The sequence below is a fragment of the Ochotona curzoniae genome, unplaced genomic scaffold (genome assembly GCF_017591425.1).
Source record: "Ochotona curzoniae isolate NIBS_2020 unplaced genomic scaffold, NIBS_Ocur_1.0 contig_64, whole genome shotgun sequence".
In the NCBI taxonomy this organism is placed as follows: domain Eukaryota; kingdom Metazoa; phylum Chordata; class Mammalia; order Lagomorpha; family Ochotonidae; genus Ochotona; species Ochotona curzoniae.
In genome coordinates this window covers 46,426,739-46,449,999 of record NW_024466502.1, presented here as the reverse complement: position 1 = coordinate 46,449,999, position 23,261 = coordinate 46,426,739, and the positions used below count along the sequence as shown (strand labels likewise).

Sequence of the window (23,261 nt, the reverse complement as noted above, 5' to 3'; positions counted from 1 at the left end):
ACTGATCTGCAGTTTCTGAAGCAGAGATGGAGTGAGGCTGACAGAAAATAAACAGCAGGTTATTAAAAAGAAAAGAAGGAAGGAAGAAAGGAAGGAAGGAAGGAAGACAGACAGCAAGCAAACTAGACTTCTGAGGCTGCCAGGAGACCACTCCTTCCAGATCTCCAATGGAGGTCTCCAGTTGCTACATTCTGGTGGATAGCATCACTTTTGTAACAGATAATACATTTACCATGGGCTGCCAATGACTGTATGTGATAGGCCTATTTCCAGGCCTTAGCAATAGAAGCCTCCTCCAATAGACAACTTCAGCTCCAACTCCCCAACCTCCACCAAAATAAAATAAAATAATAATTCAAAAAATAAAAACTGTGCTGAACCTTCCTTCGCTGCTTAGTGGTCTAAGCAACCTTCCTTCCCCCTTTTCCAATCTTGTGGTTCAGCTTGCTTCATACACTAGTGGCTATGCCGGCTTCTTCCCCATTTTCCTTTTCACAGGCATTTGTCTCTTTATTATTATTATTATTATTATTTTTATTGAAAGGCGGATATACAGAGAGGAGAGACAAAGAGGAAGATTTTCCGTCCAATGATTCACTCCCCAAGCGAGCGCAATGGCCGATGCTATGCCGATCCGAAGCCAGGAGCCTCCTCCGGGCCTCCCGCGTAGGTGCAGGGTCCCAAAGCTTTGGGCCGTCCTCGACTGCTTTCCCAGGCCACAGGCAGGGAGCAGGAAGGGAAGCGGGGCTGCCGGGATAGAACCGGCGCCCATATGGGATCCCGGGCGTGCAAGGGGAGGACCTTAACCACTGCACCACCGCGCCGGGCCCACAGGCAATTCCCTTAACAAAATCTTAACCCTACCCTGATGCCTCCTTCTTAGAGAACCCAAATTAAGCAGTTCTCTCATTGTTGGTCCTATTCAATGAAGATGAATGGATTCGAATCTTAATGCCTAAATATAGACTCCTTACTTTCTGCTAAGTGGGGTCTCCATTTAGAAGAAACAGAGGTACCTAGTAGAAAACAGATTATGCCCCGCCTTTTTTTCAAAGCATGGATGCCTCTGTATACCAGCCCTTGTTTCCAAGTTCACTAAATTTAAGCCCCCTCTAAGGCTGTGTGATAAAAATAAAAATAAGGTTGTCTGATTTTTTTAAAAAGTTACCTCACTATAATTGCAATACCACAAATACATAAGATGGCCCAATGTCCTAAACTATGCCCTAAGTAAATCATATAAATGATAATGTCAAGCAGTGTTCATTACTTGAAGAATTTTTATGATCTTTAACCCAAACTAATGTAACAGTTTTCTCTTACAAATAAATGCACTAAGCTAGAAAGGCATGGAATGCCCTCTGGGACTCCCAGATCCTAAGTGAAGCTGCAGGTAGAAATCTTTTGCCCCTTGGGCCTGGCGGCGTGGCCTAGCGGCTAAAGTCCTCGCCTTGAACACCCCAGGATCCCATATGGGCGCCGGTTCTAATCCCAGCAGCTCCACTTCCCATCCAGCTCCCTGCTTGTGGCCTGGGAAAGCCGTTGAGGACGGCCCAAAGCCTTGGGACCTGCACCCATGTGGGATGCCCGAAAGAAGTTCCTGGATCCTGGCTTCGGATCGGCATAGCATTGGTTGTTGCACTCCCTTGGGGAGTGAATCATCGGACGGAAGATCTTCCTCTCTGTCTCTCCTCTTCTCTGTATATCTGACTTTCCAATAAATAAATAAATCTTTTTTTTAAAAAAAAAGAAAGAAATCTTTCACCCCCAGCAGTGGTTCCCACCTGGGCTATGCCCCAGGCTCACTAGAAGAGTTGCTGGGAATCTTCACTTCTGCTCAGTTCCATCCTGCATGACCAGGAAATATGAGGAGCCATTGATTCCTGGAGAGGTATCAGAGTGACAACAAAAGTCCCAGAATTTTCTAAGCTGACAAAAAGCAGGATTCTGCTTCCTCTCTTCTTCCCTCACCCCTATTAGTTTTGGAAGCATTAGCAATTGAGTCAGAGCTTACTAACTGCCTACCCAATGTTCAGTTCTCCCTTCTTTTATCTTAATAGGAAAATACCAATTTTCTTTAGGACAGCAATAGACCCAGTTGAAAATACTATATTCTCCAGTCCTTCTTAGTCCTGTTCTCTGGGTGGGAACATGGTAGTTCACAGCCTAGACTCCCACTAGAGCCACATAGGGTGGCTCTATTTTGTGTAGGGAGGCACAGACTTTGGGATGGGACGGTGCATGCACTAAAATCAGAGTGAACTCATTTTGGCTCAGTACATTGCACCAACATGGCATCTTAGACATGGCACCCAAAAGAGGTCTGGGTAGACCCCAGACCTAACAGCCAACAGAACTCCACAAGTGGCACACCAGGTGCATATTGTGCAGTGTGGCAACAGCTGAGATTGGAGGGACAACAGTGAGCTGTGCATGTGCTGCTCTGGGAGCAAACTCACTTCCAGCTCAGTCCATCTGCACAGGTCCCACAGGAAAAATAATAACGACTTTGGCACCCTATGAGTCAAAATGATACAAGTGGCCCTCAGAGCTAATGGCCAGCAGGTTCAGGCAAGATCAGAACCACAAACAACCTAGCTATTTAGGACACCTGCTGTCTCTCTAATCCTGGGAACTGCTTGAACTAAAAGTGGAAGAAAGTTTGTACAGACAATGGTGCAGCCACAGCATGGGATCACAGGAGGTGGAAAGTGGTGAGCCAGGAGCTGGGACTATGGAGACCATGGTGGAAGTCTAACATTAGAGCCCAGACCTGAAACTCGCTGGAGGGGAGTGGCACAAGTGACTGCAAACAAAGAACCATATACCAACCACAATAAATAAAATCAAATTGTAGATCTGTGGGTGACACAGCAGAGACACCTGCCTTAAGGAGAAGACTGATAACCAGAATTGCAATGTTAATAGCAAAAGAAGAGAAAGATGCACAATAAATAGTACTGAAGACTCCCCTGCAAAGGAGCAAAAAACTTTGCCAACCTCAGTTAGCTGAGAAATACATCAAGAAAATGGGAGCTACAGAATTCAGAAAGCTCATTATAAAGTTTCTTATCAACAACAAGAAGCACATACAAGAGTTTAAGGAATTTAAGGAACATGTCATACAGGAAAGAGCAACACTGAAACAAAATCAAGTAGAATTATTAGAAATGAAGGACACAATGGAGTAAATTAAAAATTCAGTGGAAAGTCTCAGTAATAGAATGAATGTGGCAGAAGAAAGAGTCTCAGAATTGGAAGATATTTCTTGCCACAGTGGAGAAGCAATCAAAAAACTGGAAGAGGTATACTCAGAAAAGTATTCAAAAATTAGGGGACACTATTAAAAGGCCAAATATAAGAGTTGTGGAAGTTCCAGGAGGCACAGAAAGAGGAGCTCGGTTTAAAATCATATTCAATGAAATATCAAAGGAAAAGTTCTCTAGTCTGGAGAAAGAATTGGGAAACAGAATACAGAGGGGCACAAACTCCCAACAGGATTGACCAAAAGCGATCTTCACCATGACACCAGAGTATATGAAACTGTATCATAAAATACTAAGAATTTTTTAAAATAGAAAAAGGTGAGGAAATGTGTTATAAAGTCTGTGGAAGGATGGAATTAAAAGGCAAATTTCTTTTGACATAAAAAAATGCATACATATGAAAAATAGATTCATTGTTTATAGGAGAATTAAAATTATAATGTTACTACTACTGCACACCCATCAGAATAGATAAAATTGAAAAACTGAAGCAACAGGTAGTAGTCTGCCTTTTCTGTGGTTTCTGTGGTTTCAGTTACCTGCAGCCAACTACAGTCTGCAAATCCTGAAAGAAAAAAATCTCAAATGTGTAAATCCCAAGTTTTAAGTTAATGTTCATTACACCATCTTTTAACATTGTTCCATTTTATCATAAGTCAGTAGTTATTGGTATTAATTTCTGTGCCTAATTTACAAATTACAGCTCATCAGAGATATGTAAGTACAGGAAAAAAAATCACAGTGCGTATGAAAGGCTCAGTACTATCCATGCTTTTTGGGAATCTACAGAATATCCTGGAATGTCTCCCCTGTGAATAAGGGGTGGAGATTACTGAACCAAGTGTTGACAAGGATGTGGAGCAACTGAAACTTTTATGCACTGCTAGTGGAATGATAAATTGGTACTGTTACTCCAGGAACGTGTTTGGCAGCATCCTCACTAAACATAAGCACAATCACTAACCCAAAGATTCTTCATCAAGGTATACGTATATCCACAGAAATGTGGACAGATGGTCGCCAAAAGATGTACTGGATAAGTTATTGCAGCACTATTTTTAATAGTAAAAATTTGCAAGCTTCCTAAATGCCCACCAATACAGGAATGGATCTTAAACATTTATATTCACACACTGGAGCAATGTAACAGTAAGAACAAATGTCCTAAAATAAAATAAACTTAGATGAGTGAATCTCACAAATGTTACATTAAGCAAAAGATATCAGAAAGAGAAGAGTACCTTCTGCATGATTCCAAAAAGTCCAAAAGCAGGCAAAATCCATTTACACTATTCCTTTAGTTGGGAATCCTGGAGAATCAGAAAGAATCTGGAGCGCTGGAAATTCATTTTTTTTTTCTGAGTGCCAGCTACATTGGTGTATTCACTTTGTAAAAAATTATCAAGCTGTATCCTTGTAATTCATAAACTTTCTGCATGTGCGTGATCTCATACTATAAATTTTTTTATGGAAGTAAGAGAGTGAATTCAGTTGGCTTGCACTTTTTCCTTCACCTTTCCCCTCTTCTTTCCTGCCTGGAACACAGATGTGATGACTGAAGAGGAACTATGAGGTGACAAGCTTGAGAACAAAAACCACATGCTACAGATTGCTGAACAGAAAAAAACGGAGATTGCCTAGGGGCTCACTGAGTATGCTGTAAAGATCTGAACTGCCTACTGCCAACCTTCTGTTTCCATACACAAAAAACTAAAATCCTCATTTATTTAAGATTTTCTCTCATTCATTGCTAAATGCAATGCTAATTGATACACCAATTCTTTGGCAGATTCCTAAAAAAAACAAGTAGGTGAAGAAAATATGTATTGCACAAAGTGATCAGTTATGACAACATGGTGAGGAGTGATCAGAACCAAGGTGGGGTCTGTCTGAGTTACGTTCCAGGGGAAAGAATTTAAATTCAATTAGGATGCACTCTCTGAAAGCTCATCATGCAGGAAACAGGAACATGCAAGGTATTCAGAAATCAGCACAACATTGGAAAACTAAACGAATCCTGGAACAAAATGGGAATTTTGTGCTCATCTTATGACTAATAACAGGTATATCATTCAAATGCTGAGTACAAATTAGCAATGGGTTGTATAAGATAAACCTGTGTGAACATCTGTGGTTGCTCCCGGCAACTTTCACAACCCTGCTACCTCAGGTCTTTCCTTGCTTTTCTGGGCTCTCCTTGTGAGGCACTTTCCTGGTGCTTCCTCCATTGTCCATCAAAGGTAGAGTTACTCAGCAGCCATCCTTGGCCTTCTCTTACACTCCTCCTTCCTTTTGGATGCTCATATATGCCCACAGCTTCCAAAAATAACAAGAGTCTCCACATAGCTCAGACTCTACTGAGATCTGCAACCATTTCATCTTTCTTGAGACACAGGGCAAGAAGTTCTAAAACAGAGGAAGTCTCAAGCAAACCAGAAGGAGCTAATCACCCTGAAAACTACAAGTGCCTTAAGAACATTTCTGTCTGAATGTTGTACAGATATCACAAATTTGGTATGCCATCCCTGAAGTCATTGCCACAACCCATTCCCAACCCTCTCATCTCATTTATTCACTGCCCTAAGGATGCTGACATCATCCAGCATGCTATGGAAACAAAAGCCCAGGCAGTGTCCTAAACACTGAGCACTTCATGTAGAGTATTCTCAACTCTTCCTTCAATTATCATTACCGTATCCTACCCACCCTATCCCACCACGGTCCCTTCAATTTATTCAGCTATTAGAGTCAGTTTTCTACAAACAAAACCTGATCATATTACCCGCTGCTTTTTCTAAGGGTCTCCAAAAGTTCAAACTTCTCCAACTCCTACAAGTCTTCCAAGATCTAATCCCTGCAAAAACCTTCTCGCTGACCTGTGCCCCAACCCCCTGTAATTTCCTTACACCATTCACCAAACTTCCTGCACTTTCCTTAGGAAGACAGTTATTTTTCAGATCTACTACTTTGCTCACACTGTCCTCCCTACTTAGAATGACCCTTCTTGCTCCCTGACAAGTTGATAATTCTTCAAGGCTCATTTCAAATTTCTCCTTCCCAAAGCAATTCTTGCCAAATACCTCTATCATACATACCCTTAACATATAACACAGTTATAGATGTAGTCACAACTCTTGACTTTGCCAGACATGGCATAAATTTCTTAAGAGTGGGAGCTTTGTATATTTATTCTGCACTCAAACAGAGTCAGAACTAAAACACATTTTAATTTAATTGGCTCAATGTTTCTGGATCTAGTTTACCAACTGGGGTGCTACTCCTACCGTGAATACAGTATGTTGTGGGTACTAACATATTGGAAATTACCTGTCCTTCTGCCTAAAACATTTCCTTTTCCCCTTTATAATCAATTATGATCTATATTTCCTACATTTTTTAATTACACCCCCATTAGAAGCCTGATTGGAAGTGCTGACTGCCTGACACCAGGATTTAGAGATAAACACCAGAAAAAATATTCCATTCCTACTTGGGTGAAAGCAAGATGTCAATTTAAAAATAAATCACGTTTGTATCTGCACTCATAGCCATCAACAACAGGTCATCCCTGCAGTGTTAGAAAGCACCTATGACATTGCACCTGGTATGTATCCAGAGCACAGTACCTGCTCTCTTTGGCTGCACAATCTCCTGGGTTTCTGGGCCACAGCTTGGTCTATCAACTTCAGTAACTGCCATTCCTGGTTTTCCCTGGGCCTTATTCTTATGACAATAAAATGGAACAGAGAGTGGTTACCAAATGGTAAATAAGTAAAAGGACAAAACCCCAAGCTAGGAGAAAGAAGAAATAAAGGGATAGTAGGTGTTGCAATGCAAGGCCAGATTCTTGAATTTCCAAATTCAAGGAAGAGCTTTGTGCATTTCACCTCTGAGCACATCACAACAGTGAGTGTCACACAAATGTCTTTAGGGTTCTCTCTCAGATCCAGTTCACTCCTAATCAGAAGGGCCACCAAATGCTCATCTAGGCTCATCTAGGCCACATTCAGAGAGAGTGCTCATTTAGTTTGATGTGGTTTAGACTGGGCCTGACTCCTGTTTCCACTCTCCACAGATCAAATGTTGGAGTTAGCCCGGGAATAAAGTCATCCTTGCCAGAGTCCCCAGATGCACCATCAAATCTTTTAACTCTAGCCTTGACCTCAGCACACATTCGCCACAGCCTGACCCCGGGGCTAGCGCATGACAGTGTACCCTTCCATGGGTTGTATTCTGGAAGAGGCTTTGCCTAGGAGTGACTGGTCTGTGAGTGAGAGAGAGAGAGAGAATGAGAGAAGGTGAAAGACTGTGAGTGTATATGTGCCAAGGGGTGTAGGTGAGTAGCAGGAGTATTTGTGAAAGTGTGTGCCATAGGTATGGGTAGAGAGGTATGGAGATGAACATCCATATGTAGAGGGAGGGGAACAGCTGTGAGTTCTGTCATTTCTTTCTATCCAGCATATTAGTCTCTCCAGTCTGAGTCTCATGTTGATGAACATTTGGGAAAATCCAACACCCATCTTCCCTCATCATCAGTCCTATCAGGATGCGGCTTCCTGCTTGGCTCAAGTCCTCACTGATGTCCCATACTTCTGAGACAAGTGCATCTCAAAAGGCAACGAAAATACCAGGTGATGGTAAAGTACAAGGGATGCCAAGTTTCCATAAAATGTTGTTCAGGTGGCCAGACTCATACTCATCATCAGCTAACCAGTCCTTTGGTCCTTGAACAAGAGGTAACACACAGTTGTCAATATCAACCTATCCTATTGCAACTGCTATCCTGGAACAGTTTTTACAATGGAAAAAAAAACTGTATAAACACAAGATAGCAGGAATTCAGTCTGAATGGAATCCCACCTGGCCCTGCAGGTCCCTTTGCCAGCAGTTCCACTGTGTATCCAGGAAGCTCATGTCCTTTTGACTACAGTTTTCACTAGATGGGCATGTGGACTCCAGACAAACTGTTTACCAATGTGGTTAGAAACCCTAACAATATAATTCACACTAACAATATAAAGCAGGGTGCACCAAAGCTAAAGCTGTCTCCGGAGTGCTGAAACGAAGCTGTGCAGCTGTGTGAGCCAGCCAGCATGGTACTGTTCACCTCCTTGATAACATCCACCCAAAGCTTGATTCATTAAAAAACAGACTCTAAATCAAAGGCCAGAAATCTCAAGTGTGCAAAACCATCACTCTTTCCTATTTCAAACTGCAGTGCACCATTAGCAGAATACTGGTTCTGGTTGACTCGAGCTGTTTTCCCCTTCTCTGTAGATTGGCCTGAGTGCCAACAGATTGATAAAATGTTTTGACACTGACTCAGAGGTATTTCAGGATGATATTCTCTCTGTTCCTTGAGAGACCTTCAGTTCTTCAGCTCTGCTTGTTTTCCATGCTTGTCCATCTTTCATTCCCAGGCTATCACTACTTCAGTGTCACCTGCCTTGCTTTGACTATGAGGCCTGTACTGCTCTCTACTATAAGACCTTTTGGGAGAACCCTCAATGTGATGATATTGGGAGTAGGCTCTTCAAGAAAATGGGGTGGATAAGGTCTAATACTGTTTCTAAGGTTAACAGGGGTGCGGGGCTGAGCTCCTTAAAGAGATCAGAGCATCTCTCACAGGACCCTGGTTGGTTCTCACCACAAGATGGTGTAAAAAAAAAAAAAAGCCTAAACCTGACCCCAGTCTAATCTCTCTTCCTGCCTAGAGATATAATCCCTTGTTCCCATACCTATCCCCATCATTGCCATTTGCCAAGCAGCCAAGCAGGTTCTCACCAAAGCAGAGCTGATGCAGGCGTGATGCTCAAAACTGGGAGCTAAAGAAATCTCTTTTGCTTCATAAGTAACCTTATTTCATATATTTCATTAGAGTGATGTATATAGAATTAACACAAATCCTAAGATCCACTCAGGTCCACTGTTGTTTCTGTTAACTGAGTTTGATTAGTCTGTCTTCTTTCTCCCCATGTTAAATTCTTTACTTGCAAAGATACAGAGAAATATGGCTGTTTCTTTTGAGTATGCAGAAAGGCAGACAGACTGAGATCCACATTCTGCTTCACTTCCCCAGGGCCTACAGCAGTGGGAACTGGTCCAGGCTAAAGCCAGAAAGCAGGAATTCAGTCTGAGTTTTCCATGTCGATGGCAAGGATTCAACCACTTATGCCATCACCTGCTGCCCTCCAGGGTACAGATGATCAGGAAGCTGCAATTAGAGTAGCTGGCTTCAAATGCAGGCATTCTAACATGGGATGTACGTGTGCCAAGCAGTATCTAAATTACTGTGTCCAGCACTTACCCCGAAATTCAGCTATTGTAAAGCCAATGAAGATCAGAGGGGCTTATTCGGTTACCTTCTTTCCCTGACACCCAAAAAAGCCATCTCAACTCGGCTTCCACTCTTGGCAGCACAGGCAGCAACCTCCTCCCCTGGCTCTTATCCTTGACCTCAGACTTTCCTGAGTATTCTGTAATCATTCCTCTTTGCAGCTCAGTATGCTGAGTAACAGAAAGAGCTCTAAGACACTCAGCCTCATCTCTGAGGTCCCCCCTCCTTCCTCTACAACTCTGTCAACCAACAGCCACAGAGCAAAAAGTTGCAAAATCTAGCCCCACCCATAAATGTCTGCAGCAGAAGGTAAAAGTCAGCCTTCCATCAAGATACATGTAATAGACAAATTCCCAAAACACGAAGAACATCTTAACAGGTGATAAGAGATCAACAACCATGGTAAGAACCAACACTTTTTAATAATCAGAGTTAAAAATTACATGCTACATTTCTAGTTCAGTTTTCTCTGATTCCCTCTTATCTAACTAAGTAGAATAAAAGTTACAAATTACTTCCCCATTATATGCTATCTCAGAAACTGTGCCTCCCTAATTTTTTACAATTCCATAAATTTGTGTTTTTACTTTAGTTTTACAGCTGACAAGGTCTGGATTTAAAAGTGCTCAATGTGATCACTTAACTTCTACATGCCTCTGTTTCCCTAACTATAAACTGGGACATACTACATTGGGTTGTCCCAAGAATGAGTAAGCCCTACAGCTATAAGCAACAACAAGCAGGGTTTCTGGAACAACGGAGGAAGGCATCAGGCAAGCTGCTTTCCAGACAGATCTACCTTCTTGGCTGCCATCTTGTCTGTAAAATAAAAGTGTTGGATAAGATGTTCACTAAGCTCCCTTGTATACCCCAAATGTACCACCCGTGAGTTCATCCTGCAAATTAGTTCCTAGTACCTACAAGTGCTTCCATGAATTGGCAGCGGTGATCAAGAAGGTTACTTCCCCTCAATGCCCTGGCTCCCAGATGAGCCCTCACCTCTCAACTTGACTCTGAGATAACAGTTTGCTTCGACACACTGAACTGTGAGCAGGATACAGTGTGTCCTACACATACAGTACCCCAGGATTATTCTTACTAAAATAAGGAATGGCAGCACAATCACAGCATGAGACAAACAACAAAGCCCACAGGGTAAGCATCCAAGGGGCTCCATCTTTAACAGGAACAGAATCCTGAGGCTCAACCTGAGCACCATTCAAGTTTTGTTTTATGTTTGAAGCCAGCATCACCATTGTCACATCGAAGGAGTTAAAGACATTCTAGTCAGGCATTCACGCCGAGATCTGGAAAGAGGAAAAAGCAGAAGTAAAGCTTTCTTTGCTCTGAACAATTTCCCAAAGGGATAAATGGATGATAGATGAGTTTGGAAGAAGTAAGGCTCAAATGGAGGCCAGGTGGAGTAAACAAGAAGAAAGCCCTGGCAAGTATGTGTCTACATTTGTGTATTTGAAACATGTTCAGCTTGGCAGTGGGCCATGGGTGTCGCCCAGGATAGCACACTGCTCCCAGCTCACTGCTTCTTGGGATTTGTGCTCCCACAGCACTTGGCACACATTTTACTACACCACTTCAAATGCCCACTACCCACAATTTGTCTCCCATACCAGACTCTGCAGGTCTCTAGGTCCTTCACATCCAGCAGACTCTTGGTCAAGTTTATTAAGGCCAGTTGCAGAGCTAGGGGAGATCAGCTGACATTCGGCCCACCAACCTATTTTTTTTTTGAAAGATTTATTTCTTTTTATTTGAAAGGCAGGTTTTACAGAGAGGAGAGACAGAAAGATTGCCCCATCCACTGGTTCACTCCCCAGATGGCCGCAAAAATCAAAACCAACCCAGTCGAAAATCTGGAGCTTTTTTCAGGTCTCCCACATGGGAGCAGGGTGCCAAGACTTTGACCATCCTCCACTGACTTCCCAGGCTGCAAGCAGGAAACTGAATCAGAAGAGAAGGAGCTGGGACACAAATCGGCATCCATGTAGGATCCTGATACTTGTAGAGTAGGGATTAGCTAAATACTCATCACACTGGGCCCTCCACCAAGGTTTCAACCTGTAAGCAGTGTATGGGTGTGTGCGTGTGTGTGGGGGGGGGGTATATACAATAAGCAGTTTCTCAGATAAGAAATCAAAAGGATATTGCAAAAAGAGAAAAACTAGGAACAGAGGACATGTCAGTAGAAGAAAAGAGAGATAATTCTAAGAGGTGAATGGGGAATCAGGTTGACTCCCAGCAGATGTGAAATTTAGCAACCAAGGCAAAGAACACAGATATGGGAAGTTAGAGGGGTTCACCAGAAATCCAGGGTAAGGTACCCCGACTCATAGAGAGGCAGCTATGGATGTAAGGGGCTAACATTAGGAATCTGATGGCACACAGTCAACAAAGAAGGAATGAGAACTGGGGACATGACTCTGAGGCCAATCACATTTCAGGAACTGGGAGGAGCACACATGGAAGAGATTGAGAAAGAGCAAAGATGAGGTAAAGCAGCCAGGCCTGTGCTGGGAAAGCCATGAGGAAAGAGAGTTTCTGGAAGACTGTGCACAGGCAGCTAGCTGAGTCACCTTTTGAGATGCAGTCCAAGCATCACGGGTGTGGACAGACTTCCAATCCCAGAGCCAGCTTGGGGTCAGTGGTCCTGACCTGGTTCATCAGGATCCCACCTGGGCCCTGGCAGTTTTTACACAGACTTCACAAATCTACTTGGAGGCCGATGAGCTCAAGTTCTAGGCTTCCTGCAGAAGCCTTGAGTCTCTCACAACTGCTATCTTTTCAGAAACACACACACACACACACACACACACACACACACACACACACACACACACACACACACACACACACACACACACACACAGTGGGACCTTTCCTAATACATGGCAGGTGAACTTTTCCTGAGGTAGGGTTACTGTTTGGCCCAGCAGTGAGCTTCAGAAACAAGCTGGGACTATGATTCTTTGAGGGGCCCAGGCTGCTAGGTGAGGGGCAGGGGGGCTGGTATATGGGAGAACAGGTGAGGGAGGAAGCTACACCAACAGGCCAGCCACACATTGTAGCCACACAAGCTGGCACTCAGTCCATATTGCAGCAGCTACCCGCAGATATTGATTCTGTCTCTGCCTGTTCTTTGAATCATGGGGTGTTTATGATCAGCTTAATGCCACACAACAATACCACTAACGTACATTTGTGTTTCAGTGGAGTGCTTGAATCTTGCGCATTTTAGATGGCTGCAGGGACAGAGAGAATCCACTGTGATCATTTCTCAAAAATTCAATGGGAGGTCTCACCATAAAGTCATATTTGAAAATGACTTCTTAGAGCCATGCTGAATTAAGGAATGAGGGCTGATGGATTCTACTGCCTGACAGCTGGTGCCTGATTCCTTAAAACAAATCGTCCAAGTTGGATGCAGCATTGACCTCTGCGGCAAAGAAATGCCCTAGGGCTGCTAGTTAAGAACCTCCCTCAACAAAATCATCCACAGGAACAAAGAAAACACCATAAGATAAGGAAAACTGTCCATGTAATAACCTAAAGCCTTAGAGTACGTAATTAAACAATCCTCCTTCATCCACGGCAGGCAACAAGCATCTGAGTTTGTTCCACTCGACTGTTTCAGGCCCTGGAGTGTGCCCTGACACCCCATTTGGCTCTGCAATGTTTAGTGTCCAAACTTTGCAGACAACCACACTTCCATGCACTTCCCTGTGTCTGTGCATTTGTCTCTGTCTGCCCAGGAGACTGTAGTTGACTGACCAAGGGCATAAGACAGCTGAGCCTTTTCTCCCAGAGTCGTGTTGGAATCCAGTCCAATAGGAACTCAGAAGAAGTTTCCAGGAAATGAAGTCCCACAGTAACACACTTCCTCTAGTACCTTCAGTTCTGAGTCACCCTCAGTCGTCCTTTAACCTATTCCCAGGTAGGATTCTTTGAGACTAGGTTGTTTCGCTCTCAATCAGTTCTCAATCTGACAACTCAAAAAACTCAAAAGCCCCCTATTGTATTTCTCCAGTCCTTCTCCCTAAACCCCCCCACTCAATCTTTTCTTTTAAATTTTACATTAACATGTAATACTTGACATTTTTAAATGATACCATGCAACTCTTCAACACATGGACATAGCTTCAACAGACTGTTCTAGTCAACCAGCCTTTTCACTCCTTTCCTTTCCTTGAGTCTGGAACCTGCTCTTTCCCAGTTGCTTATGTAGAATAGACTATCTCACTGTGAGCTACAGTCACCCCACTATGCCACCACAACATCAGAACTGCCCAGGAAGACACCTTCAAATTTCACCCTGACTCCAAGTTGGCCAGCCATGCACATAGTCTTTCTTTCCCCAAACCACCAGTGCCACTGATTGGAATTGTGCATACCTGGCAGCAAACCTCCTGTATTTTGCGACAATTTGTATTTCACCAAGGTGAAATTTTTGCACAACTGGACATTGCTATGTGCACCACTGAACAATGCTTATGTCTTGTCTAGTCTCTAGAGTAGAACTAGGTCAGACGAAAGGCCAGGGAGTTCTGAGGACCTCATTATTAGCAGACCCAGGGATCTCATTGGCTTGAAGTGTTACCAAATAATCAGCCACAGGTGTGGGCTGCTCAGAATAAAGCATTTTTTTTTACAGGATGCAAGTTAAGGAAAGGGGGCAGATAGACACCGTTCCTGCACAAACAGCATGCATCTTCACACATTGCATGTGCAGAGCTCCAACTCAGGCTGATTTCAGGAATCCCTTCTCTATGGTGCCCTTGTTTCCTTTGAGTGCCACGTTGCAAGATAAGTTTTCCTAGCTCATGCTTCAAAAACTACTCTCAAGGGAGCAAGCTCTTTCAAATTTTCACCTCATGTTCTTGTGCCCTCCTCTCTTAACTAAACCCTATAGTAAGTTACATCATTATCTTTCGAAGCACAAATATTGCAAAGACAGAAAAAGGGTGTATTGTGTGCTTCATGTGGCTAACAAAATACATGTGTACAGAATCTCTATTATTTAGACGGGGTTAAAAAAGAAATATATTTATACCCATAAATATACAATATACTGAATGCCTAAATATGGTGCAAAATGTAAAGCCTACATAAAAACTTATTTGCAGGCGAGTAGTTCAGCTGAGGGTAAAAATAAAGTAAAGGGCAAGTATGAACTATGCTCTAAATACAAAGGAAACATAGGAGAGCAGATATGAATGACAGAATGTTAACCAAAAAGTAATAAGCATTTCTGAAATAGATAATAAAACAATATAAGTCGGTATAAGAAGAAACAATCCTGATTTTTTTCTTTTTACTTTCAAGTTGGGATACAGAGAGTTCTCAGAATGATCCTGGCAGCAATTTTAAAAAGAAGTTTGTATTTAGCTTACTTAAATGAATTTTCTAAATTTCAAAACCAAAAAATTCTAGCAGCAGTCAAGCACAAACTGCAGATTACTGTTTCAGTGTGGACCTCCTCGAGGCAAAGCCTGAGGAACCACCTTTTTGGGGAGAAGCCCAATCCCTCCCAAAGAAGCAGAAAACGGGGCGGGAGACACCCAGAAAGAATAAATACACAAAATACCCTTGCTGCCATGCCCAACTGATTCCTCAAATTCCCACAGGACCATTTTCCAAGAGGTCTTATGAGCTCCTACCACTTAAGACAATCTGTTCCAAGGAAGAAGGGAAACATTTTACCCACTACCTATCATTGTCAATTGGGCAAAGATGACCCAATGACCGTGATGCCTTCCAGGTATTTCTAGGTTTCAAATTCATGATGTCCAGCAAGTCCCAAGACAGCTCATGCCTCAGCATCCTTAGGGATGCTGGTCCAGGGTCCAGGACAGAGAGTGAAGTGAGTGACCAATTCAGAGCAAGGCTGTGCCCACATGGAATCTGTTATCACAGTAGCTCCCAGGACAAGGACAGGTGCCAAAGGTCCCAGGGACTGGTAAGGCCTTGGTGGAGTAGCCATATCACCTGTAAAGGCTAACTTTGGAAATGATGTTACATTCATACCAGACCCTAGGCACTGAATGCCTAAGGAAATGGAGAGGCCAGAACGTAGAAGGGAAGAAATCTGACTATATGTGCAACTATTGTCCTTCTTGTCGAAAGACAATAGAAAGGCGCTTTCAAAAACAGAGGCTGTACTAATCACCATGCTCCTAAAGCCGGTCCACACAAATAAAAGGCAGTTAAGAATCAGTATATGTCACCCACCTCCAAAGAAAAAGTAACTTAAAATGTATGGGAATAAATATAAAATGGATCAAATTCCTATGCTAATTTTCTTAAGACTTTCAGATGGAATAAATAGCTATCCATGAGAGCTCTGTCATAATTTTAATTGGTAAGCTAGGAAATAAAAAATAAACCCAAAACAGACTACATTCAATTTAAAAAGAATACCATTTTTTATTTTTAATTTTTTTATTCTTTATTGTAAGACACAGTTCAATAGGCATTGGAGCATCCCCTCCCTCCCCCATTGTTCTCACTCCAGTCTTTCAATAGGTGTATTTCCAGTACGCTCAGAAGGCCATCATGCTGCCACTGAGGTGTCTCCCAGCAATGCAGGGGCTTATCTGTCATTTCACTGTGGGACCATCCTTGTATTGCATGTACAGGGATATACTTCTCTTTGTTTCTGCCTAGGGACATATTTATTTTTACCGTACTTCCATTATACTTCCCCTTAGGCACAGTCCACCATGGGTTGAGAAGGAAAAAAAAAATTATAAAATAGTGAGTCTTTATCTGCATGGTGTTGTCGAACCTGTAGCGTGATTTTACCTGTTTCTGTGTTTTTATAAGTTGGGAGTGTCTTGCTGTTTCACAACAGCAAAATTTATTGCATCTAAATGGTTTTTATGCAATAGAAATCATGCAAAATAGTGAAGGATTAAAAAATATATATGGTATATGTAAATGTACAAACTTCAGAAGAAAAAATATCCAACAATTTGAATCATTTAAAAAAAAAAAAAAACTACAGCATGACCCAAAGCCATCCCAACTGAGTCATCATTAATAATTTCTTTTTCACCATGACAGGACCAAGGACAAATACCTGGCAGTATTCTGCAGGAAGCCATTTCCTAGGCCAAAAGCCATTAATCAGTAAGTTGGGACTTCAGCCATTTGACCATTTACTGATTCCCTAATTATACTGTCACAGAGATGACAATGTCATCAAGACAGCCCTTATCAAAGATTCACTGAAATAAAAGACAGCTTTTCTACTGCCTTTTCTCTGTTTGTCTGACAAGACACAGCGCCAAAAGAGAGGAGGCTAGTGCAGAATGGGAGCCCTTGATCAACAATCCAGGCAGGACACTAGGAACACTAGGGCCTCCTTGAAATCTGTCCTAGGAAAGAAAGGAAAGCAACATGTGACATGAATCTCAAGATAAATATAATTCTCACCGCAAGAACCTTAGAGGAAAGGACATTTCAGGTTGAGTGACAGAGTCAAGCTTAAATTTAAATAAATAAATGCATACATAAATAAGCCTTTTTAAAAATTTATTTGAGAGTCACCCCTCAAATGCTTGCCAATAGCCACAGTTGGGTGTCAGGGCCAGAGCCAGGAGCTGGGAATGCAATTGAAATCTTTCATGTAGTCTCAAGAGCCCAAATACTTGAGCTGTCACCAGTTGCTTTCCATGGTCTGCATTAGTGGAAGGGTAGGGTCAGGGGCTTAAAGTGGACACTCCAACCCTGATGGACACTCCAATGTAAGACACAAGCATATTACCCACGAGGAGAGCTATCTGCTCCTTGCTTCTATTTTGACCCACACTGCAAAGATAAAGACAGTAATATCATGACATGCAAAGATTGTTAAATCATGCAAACAGCTTTAGAAGCAAAAAGTGAGAACTGAGAAAGTTTCACTTTTAAGCCTTTGGTTTCTTATAATAGCCAATACAGAACTTAGCCCTTGAACTTAGCTAGAAGAAGTTCTAAGTATTATACACTATTCCAGACCCTCCCTAAAACACATTCATAGAGAAACATTAAACTTCCAATGACAAAATTTAATTTAAAACTCACTCTCTAAAGATTAAAGAGTTTGTAAAAACTTTCACTGGAGGAATGAATTCTCCCTGCTCAACTTTTTTTTTCCTCAAACAAGTTTGTTTCCCATGAGCTTGGTGACTACTTTCAGAGATTTCACAACAGAAATAATAGAAAGCATTTGCAGAATCACCGTGGCTCCTCTTCGCCATACCTCACCTCACACTGTCTTGCTGGAGACCAAAGGTCTCCTGTCTAGTACACGAAGCTGGAAATTTCCAAATAATCTAAGAAAACACTCCAATCGTCTCAGACAGCTTTTTCCGTTATTTACGATGCCGCCCACGATAAGATGGAAATTTTTTGAGGCTAGCATGATAAGCTTCATGTAAGCAAGACACAGCTAATGGCTTGAGGAATGGAATTCTGGGGCTTCCTGAAGAGGCCATTTCAGTACAATCTTCTCTTGACAGGGTTAAGCTGCTTATAGATTCCTTAGATAAGACTGCAAAGCAGACAGCAGAACACACATACAACTCTAATGCCTTGAGACGAAAATGACAGAAAATAGCAAACGAAGTGCTGAAGCGTGCATTTCTTGTCTGACACTCTTCAGTTTTTCTGCCCCCACTGTAGACAAAAATGAGAGCAAGCTAATTGCCTTTGGTTAAGATGTGAGCCACACAGCTGGGCAAGCCTTGTTATGAGGAACCCAACTCCAAGCTTTACCTAAATTGCCAATGAATGTGAACCACAGCTTTTGAGTTTCCGACGGTCAGATTGAGCTTACCACACAGCCGTCATTTTTGAGCTAGTCAGCATTTGAGCTGCAGGTCACAAGACAGCAGGGTGTAAGGGTGATGCCAAGTGAGACCCGCTGGAGAGGGTCTGTGTGCTCTCTACAACCCCAGAACAAACAGCCTCACTTCTACATATCCCAAGCCCCATTTAGCAAGTTGGCCAATCTGCAAGCTAAGGCTCACCCTGTGTCCTCACAAGCTCAAATTTTATAGAAGCAGGAAGTAAGGAAATCCTACAAAAGTGCAAGTTCCTGTTTTCATGACATTTCTCAAGCTCTTCTGCAATTTTGAAACACTAAGCTGATGCCTCCAACTGGGAGAACACGGTGAGAGACTTGACAGCTCATCTGGCCAGAAAGCCCTGCTGCAGATCAGGCAGGGTCCTCCAAGCGGAAGTGGCCGGAAGAGGTCCCAGTGCCAGTGGGGGAGCCAGCCTCCCGACTACCCTCTAGAGCTTTTTCCCATACCGCCGTGCTGCCTCCTTTGCTCATGTTGAAAGTCAACGAAGGTCAGAGGTGGAGTGGACAAACTCTGCCCTCCAGCTATCTCCTGAGTCTTCACTCTACTATCCACATGTCTGACATGGCTGATCGCAGGCAAACGTTTGGCATTGCAGTTAAGACACCACAGGCTCAGTACATGTGTGCATTCCATAGAGGTTCAAGTCCAAGCTTCGCTTCCAATTCCAGCTTCCCGCCAATGCATAACCTGGGAGGCAGCAGGTAACAGCTCCAGGAGTTGGATTCCTGCCACCCACATGGAAAACCAGCCAGCTCCTCCTGGCTCACGGCTGGCCCAATCCCAGCTGTTGCAAGCATTTAAGGAAAGAACCAGTGAGTGGGAGATTATTCTCTTTCTCTAATACATATATTAAAGAATATATATTCTAATATATATATATTAAATATATATTTTAAATATATATATTTAACTAAAATACATATATAGCTAATATAGCTGATAAGTTTGACATTTTCTTTCTTCATGGATTGCCCAGACTCAAATCTCATCTTCTCCAATCCTCTTCTGTGCTATTTGTAGTCAACTAGAATAATTTACCTACATTTTTCAGTGTTAGTTTGAGCCATATACTTTCATACTTGCAGCCTTGGGATGATTTCTCATCTCCTAGGATGCAAAGCTAAATTTCTCAATATGACCTGAAAGGTTCCATATGATATGACTATACTCAACTCTTCACCCTCCTCAAAATGCATATTATTCCCAGCTACATTCCTTGTACATTCTAGCTTTTATTTTTACTTCTATAACTATTCCATGAGCTGGATCACTTTTCTGGAAGATTCTTCTCCTTTTGTTTAACTAAGTAGTACTCCTCTTGCAAAGCATGGCATATAGAATATTTGCACCAATGGCCAACAACTATTGAGATTAAACCATCAGCCAAACATGTACAGTTCACACACCACATTCAGAATACCATATGAGGGTACAGAAATATTGAAATCTTTTAGGAGTAGTACCTTGTTGAAAAGACATCCAGCTTTAAAACAAGGACTTCCTGAACACATAAAAGCAATACAAGTCAAGAATAAGAGCTAAGTAAATTTGACTACACACAAATCAGAAATTAATCTCAACTGAACTTGAACTGTGGTTATACAGCAAGGTGGAGGAATCCACTATGGGGGGAGGGGTATGGGAGGGGTGGGGGAAATCCCCAGTGCCTATAAAACTGTATCACATAATACAATGTTAATAACAATAAAAAAATAAACAAAAAAAAGAAATTTCTGTTAAACAAATTACTGAGAAAAATATTGCACTCAACAAATAATTGGTATTCTTAACAAACAAAAAGCTCTTGCCAAGCAATAACAGAAATGCTACAAATTATATAAGAAATGAGCAAACAACATAAATTAGGACATAAATGATGGCTAACAGACATTAAAAAGAATGTAGTTCCTTAGTAGATCAGAATAACTAAAAGAGGATAATATTTTTCTGCCACCTAAATAGTGATCAAGTGAAACCTGTAAAATAATTATCCCCTATTTTACTAATGGGAACTAGATTTTATGTCATGTATTTGGAAAAAAAGTTAATGACTCATACAAGGATAGTTCAAAATATTTATAAAAAATTAAGGCAAAAAATTTTTGTTAAAAAATTTAATCTATGCATAAAAGAGGTCTTTGAAAGTTCATGGAAATGTGTGCTACAATTTCAAAGTTTTTGCACAAAAATAAACTCATTTGGTAATTCTATAATCTTGTATTTTTACACAAACATCATAAATATTCTTGTATCACAAATCTTACATATCATTCTTTTGACTCCATTATTCTCTTTCCCAAAACCTATTCTAAAAAAAATGTCATAAACTTTAAGAATTTTCCTTCATAATGCTATCTATGGCAGCAAAAAAGACATACGTTATTGAGCAACAAATAAATAATTAAGTAATAATATACATATCTAATATAATGCTACAACTTCTTTCTCTTTGAAAGATTATTTTATGACACCAGAAATCCTAAAATCCTAAAAATTCAGTGAAAACTTTAAAAGAAAGTGAAAAATTATTGTTGCAATATGATTCAAATTATATTTTTAAATATATATCTAGAAAAAAATAAGCTGTATATGAACAAGCATGTAGCCTAGCAATGAAAAGGCCTGGTTTAATTCCCAGTTCTGGCTCCTGACTTGAGCTTTCCACCAGGCAGAACCTTGGAAGGTGGCCATGATAGTCCAACTAGTGGCTGCCTGAAACCCATGTGCAAGACCTGGATAGATATTTTACCATATTAAAACCCTGACACTTTAATTAAACCTCATTTAGCAACTGGCTGGAGACCACCAGGAGATATCAGGATTCATAAAAAGGCTCTTATTTTCCAGAAAGAACTCTCAGCTGGCAAAATGAGGGGTCAGGTAAGTTCTTCAGGGGTCACATGCCTTCACAAACCCTGTGGGCTGTTTCTCACAGCCAGTGAGTTTTTCCCTGGGAGTGGGGAGTGGGAGAGTGGGAGGTAAAATGAGAGAAAGAGAGGCAAAAAGAAAACAAGAAAGAGAAAGACTGCACAGTCCTTACAAGTGAATCTCCCAGCCTCACCACCTCCTCTCCCAGATTTCTCCAACTCTGGGTGAGGACACACTGTCCCACAGTGTAAGTATTCCCTCGTGGCTAAAGAACCAGCATGAGCTTCACCACTTACTGGAAATAAGGAAACACAAAACTTTTGGAGATTTTAGGTGCTTTAAAAAATCATATTTTTAAACTATCTCTGAACTTAATGAACAAAGAATGGATTCATCAATGTTCTTTAAAATTGAAAAGTTTTGCTATTGTTAAAAATAATTGTATAGTGAGAAAAAATCTGCCATGAATGGGAATAAATATTTTTCCAAAGCATTAAACAATAATTAGTTTCCCCTGAGGTTCCAAATGTTGTGATTTATTGACACCGTCTGGAATTTACACACAAGTTGAGTGAACTCTTTAATTTTTTTATGAAGTCCATCCTGTTCTTGATCTGAAATACACAAGACAACCACCACAAAATATCTAAAATTGCAAAACAGTCTACAATTAGGAGTACTGACTTTAGCAAGCAAACCTGGTTTTCAGTTTTCAGGCCATCTCAAGCACTAAATAGCAGAGTGATCCTGGCTGACTATTATCTCACCAAAGGAGAATGATGGGAACCACCTTAATGATATAGTTGGGATTAAACAAGGAAGGCTCCTGTGGGCCCTGATACAAATAGAGCTCAGTAAATGACCACTGTCCAGAATGGAACAAGAAAAAAAAAGCTGTTACCCCAACAGTCATAAACTGATATTCCTTAAGTGTTTCTAGACCTTTAATTTAGATAGTTCTTTGAATGTGATTCCAATGTATCACACCACATTACTGACACCAACCCATTTCAATTCACGACACAGCATACCTGAGTAGTAGCAATGGTAGTTGTTACTAATGGCTATTTTAACATTGAGACATTTTATGCTCAGACAAGATAAAGTGCTCGCTTCGGCAGCATATATACTAAAATTGGAACGATACAGAGATTAGCATGGCTCCTGCGCAAGATGACACGCAAATTCGTGAAGTATTCAGACAAGATAAATGAATTATTTATCATCATCATGACAGCCAGAAAGAAGCAACAATGAAGTACAAAACCAGGAGTTCGGAGTATTCCAAGCACTTTTCTCTTTCCACTCATTGAAACAATTTAGTTACAAGACAAATCAAAGGCACCCCTTGAATCAGCACATTCAACTAAAAATTAATTTCATGAAATGTTCTCAGAATAGCACCGAAAAGCACAGGATTGTGTTCCACAGGCCACCTGAAGAGAGAAACCCCTGCAATTTATAATTTGCTGCAGATAGCAGCTAATAAAATAACAAGCAACATTGTAATAGTATACTGAACTTTGTATAGAGATTATTTTGCTTTTAAAAAATTTGCAAACAAATGTTTTCAAAAAAGACAAATATTCTCCAGTGCTGTTGAGTCAGGCTACAAAATAACATTTACAATGAAATAACATTTTTCTGATTAACCACACTTGTTATAGCGAATTCTTTCCATCAAGCAAAAAGACAAGGACACAACCCCTAGCAACAACTCCAAAATCCAAAATTCTCATAGAAACAAGTTTTCTACTAAGTTTGTCATCAAAACTCATTTGGGGAACTAATATAAAGCTATTCCACTTAGTGGATATCAAAATGTCCCACATCAGAAATGCATTTGCTGGGGTTGGTTTCCCAGCTCAGGAGGTTAAGCCATTGTCTGTAGTGTCAGCATCCTGTATAAGTTCCAGCTGCTCTACT

At 41.3% G+C, this 23,261-nt stretch overlaps 1 non-coding gene across 1 annotated transcript; it reads left to right on the top strand.

The window, feature by feature from the left end:
- The first annotated feature begins 22,440 nt into the window (after positions 1–22,440).
- On the top strand, positions 22,441–22,543 carry LOC121163824. The gene has a single exon (XR_005884974.1). It is a non-coding gene; the product is annotated as a U6 spliceosomal RNA (small nuclear RNA).
- Positions 22,544–23,261: the final 718 nt, after the last annotated feature.